Genomic DNA, 4,042 nt, shown 5'->3' on the forward strand with positions numbered 1-4,042 from the left:
TTCGCGGCCGTGTCCAACAAGTACTCGGGTCAATCTCTATAATTAGTGTGCAAATCATCCCCGTCCAAATGGAGATTGAGTATGGACAATTCTGACTGAACTCTAATCCATGCATTGTCCGTAATTGCAACTAGAACGTACGGGGACTTCACCAAACATCCCCACACTTGAACCATTACATCCGTAGAGATTAATAACCTGGTAACCTGCAAAAATACTCACGCAAAACAAAACAAATATACACTACTCTACATCCTCGGGCTGCCTCCCGAGAGCACTAAGTTTACAGGTCTTCAGCCAGACCATACCTGATATATGCTCACGATGGTTTAAATGGCATCTCTCGTGCAAAGAACACTTGTGCTGGTGGATGGTTAGTATCCCACTGCCATCCTTCATTCCATATGGCATCCAAATGATCTGGGTTATCGAAATCTATCGACTGTAAGAATTCACCCTTAATTTTCCTTGTGGGCTTCTTCTTTTCCTTCAACTGTGAGAACTCACCCATATTCACCTCAAGTGGTCTCTTCTTGGATTTGGTTGCATCCTTAGGTGACTCCTTTTCTAACTTGACTGAACGCTTTTTGTTTCTCATCTTGAGCCACCACGGTGATTTGACCACTTTATCATTCACGACCTTTTCATCTTTAGACCTGTCAGTCATAGCAACACTCTCTTTTAGGATATCCTCATTAATTGGAGGATGACACTTATTTGCAATATTAGAATAAGCACAAGTGTGAGACATAAAGTTTAAGGAAAACTTACGTGACCCGAAGACCATATTTACCGTATTAGCATTGCAATCAATGATAGCCTTCGCGGTTTCAAGAATGGCCGACCTAAGATAATTGGCGGTTGTCCTTCAACATTGGATGGCGTATGGTCCACAACTAGGAAATCTTCGGGGTAATAACAATCGCCTACTCTTACAGCAATTCCTCTCAACACCCCCTAGATGGTTTCCTTGACCCGTCTGCAAGCACAATCGTCGTGTCCACCTCTTCAAGCTCACCAAAATCGTATTCATCAAACACTTGACCCGCCAATATGCTTATGCTTGCCCCATGATCCATCAATGCCCTATCAGTCTTGAACTCACCCAACAGGACTGGGATCATAGGCCCATTCTCCTCTTCATCTTTAACACTTGTAACCAAATGGATTGCACCACTGGTCATATTTAAACGAATGGGTGAATCATTATCATCAACTATTACCCGTGCAGGAGTTACTGCCTCTACATCTGATTCTTCATACAAGCCTCATCTTGGGAATCCGCGATCTACTCAGATATTTGAGATTGTGAGTCCATTTGATTGTTGCTTCCTAACCTATCGGACTTTCTTTTAACCCGCTCATTGCATAGTGCATTTATTAATTCACCTAGCTTGACTATATCTTCATAAATCTGATATATATCAGGGATGTCTTGGGCGTAACTTGATGAGTCATATTCATTAAAATGACCATGGCCTCTATAACCATAGTCCTCAAAATATTCTGATTTTCCATTACAACCCCAATCTGGCTTGTACCGGTGACCATCATCCATCTCATAACCACTGTACTCCCAATTTGGATCATGATGGTAGTCCATATCATCGATCACTTCTTGACATCTATGTTGATAAGAATAACCCTGGTAACCCTCATCTTCTTGTTTTTGCATGCGTTGGGACCATACTGTTGGTGCATCCGTCTGTCATCTACGTCTTGTATCGAGTCTTGTATAGAATAGTCTAGATCAGGGCACGAGAATCGAGAAAATAGGATTAGTGGAGATTGCGCTTGAAATGACCTTGGGTCAGTTTCAAGCGAAATCACCAAAATGTCTGATTCCGCTCGAGATGGTAATGCTGATTTCGCTTGAATGTTAACTTGGTTATTCCGCTTGAAATTCTTTTACATGTTCAAGCGGAATCAAAGCCCTATATATAGGAGTCTTGGAGCGAAATCAGATAACAGTTCTTTCCGGTTTGCAACGAAGTGCTGCCGAAGTGTCGAGTCGCTGTAAAAGTCATTCAATCAACATAATCGACAGTTTAAGGTGTATTGCTTGCTGAATTGAACTCAGTTTCTTAGTTTCCGCCTCTGAAACTGAGATAAACTCTTCTGAACGACTCGGTTGGGTCATAAAACGATCCTACAAGTGGTATCAGAGCTCAGGAAGAAGAGTTCTATACAATTCAGCTGCGAATTCTGTTTCTACACCATTCTTTTTCGAAAATCAAAAGTTTTCACGGTTAAAATTGGCTCAAAAGTTCACTGTTCATGCGCAAACATGTTTTAAGCAATCCTTAAAATTTTCAGGTTAAAATTCGAACTAAAACTGGTCATAATTGGTATTCCGCTTGAAATTGTTCGATTGAATGATGACGTCACAGTTGATTCCGCTTGAAGTTTAGCCTTGATTCCGCTCAGAACTGTGTTTCCGCTTGAAAGTTTCTGGTTGATTCCGCTTCAACTGAGATTTCGCTCCAAATTATAAACTTGATTCCGCTTGAAACTAGATCTCACTTGATCCCGCTTGAACTGTGTTGTTGATTCCGCTCGAACTTGGTATCCCGTTTGAAATGTGAATCTGATTCCGCTTGAATCAGAGTTTGAACTTCAGATCGGTGATTCCAGTTAAACAGTCTGTTTGAGAAATTTCTTGAAAACCGAAACATGGACAATGAGGATTTTTATAATGCCTTTGCTACCCCGATCACAGTTGCTCAGCAAACGATGTTGGAAAACGAAACGGGAATTATGCAAAAACTGCCCAAACTCATGAACATTGAGGAGTATAAGACTTGGGAAGAACGTTTTGAGAACTAGGTGCAAGCTAATTATCTAGATGCTTGGGAATGCATTGAGACTAAGTACGTTAGACCAATCAATGATGACGAAGATGTGATTCCTATCAAAGATCTTAGTCCTGATGAGAAAAAGAAGTATAAAAATGAAAAGATAATGATTAGTTTACTTCAACAGGCAGTCAAAGAAGATATCATGGTTTTATTGCAACACACTGGGAGTGCATACTCAATTTGGAAAGCATTGCGATCTAAGTTTGTTGGTAGCCAAGAGATGATCAAGAACAAGAAATCACTTCTGAAGAAAGAGTTTGACTTATTTCGTGGTTTGAAAAACGAAAGCACAAAGGAGATAATTGAAAGATACTGCAATTTATTGGTGAACATGAAGAGGGCTAGTATCACCAAAGAGAATGATGAGCTGATTGAGAAACTGGCTGATGCATTACCATATGAGAAGTGGGGTACATACTTGATGATGCTAAGGAACAAAAAAGGGTTCAACAATTTGACACTTAGCAAATTCATTGAAACGATTGAGGCACAAGAAATGGAACAGATAAAGATTTCCAGAATGAAAGTGTTTGATGGTGAACAAGACATCGGATTGTACTACAAATCAGGGTTGAATGATAAAACAACCAACATGTCACCAAAAGTTGAAACTGCATTCAACGCAAAGAACTCATCTGGTAGTTCATCAAAAGAATCAAACAACAACACAAGTTTTTCATCATTTCCATCTTTTGATCGGAATGTTTCAACAACAAGAAATGGAAAAAAGCTTCAATGCAACATTGTGTTGAACATTGAAAATGATCAGGAATATTATGAAGAGTTAGCTAAAAGCCATATGTCTTTGTTGGGAACTGTTTTAGAATCTTATGGTAGTTTTGTTGCAGGTCGAATCGGGAATCCAATGCTTACTAAGGAAGATTATGACCAGATTGACGCTGAAGAAATGGAGCTGATGGACATAAAGTGGTGTTTGGCTAGCGTGTTGAGGAGAGTTGAGAAATTCTAGCAAATTACTGGAAGAGATGATCTTCGTGAGGCTAATGTTTCTACTTTAGGTTTTGACAAATCTAAAGTCACTTGTTTTCGTTGCAGGGAAAAAGGTCACTTCAAGAGAGAGTGCACCAATCGCGAAGCAAGTGGAGCTCAGAATCCTTTCAACAACAATGATTACTACCGAAAAGCCATCTACCATCAAGTTGCTCAACAACCAACTCAGCATC

The sequence above is a fragment of the Helianthus annuus genome, chromosome 8, assembly GCF_002127325.2.
Source record: "Helianthus annuus cultivar XRQ/B chromosome 8, HanXRQr2.0-SUNRISE, whole genome shotgun sequence".
Taxonomy (NCBI): Eukaryota; Viridiplantae; Streptophyta; class Magnoliopsida; order Asterales; family Asteraceae; genus Helianthus; species Helianthus annuus.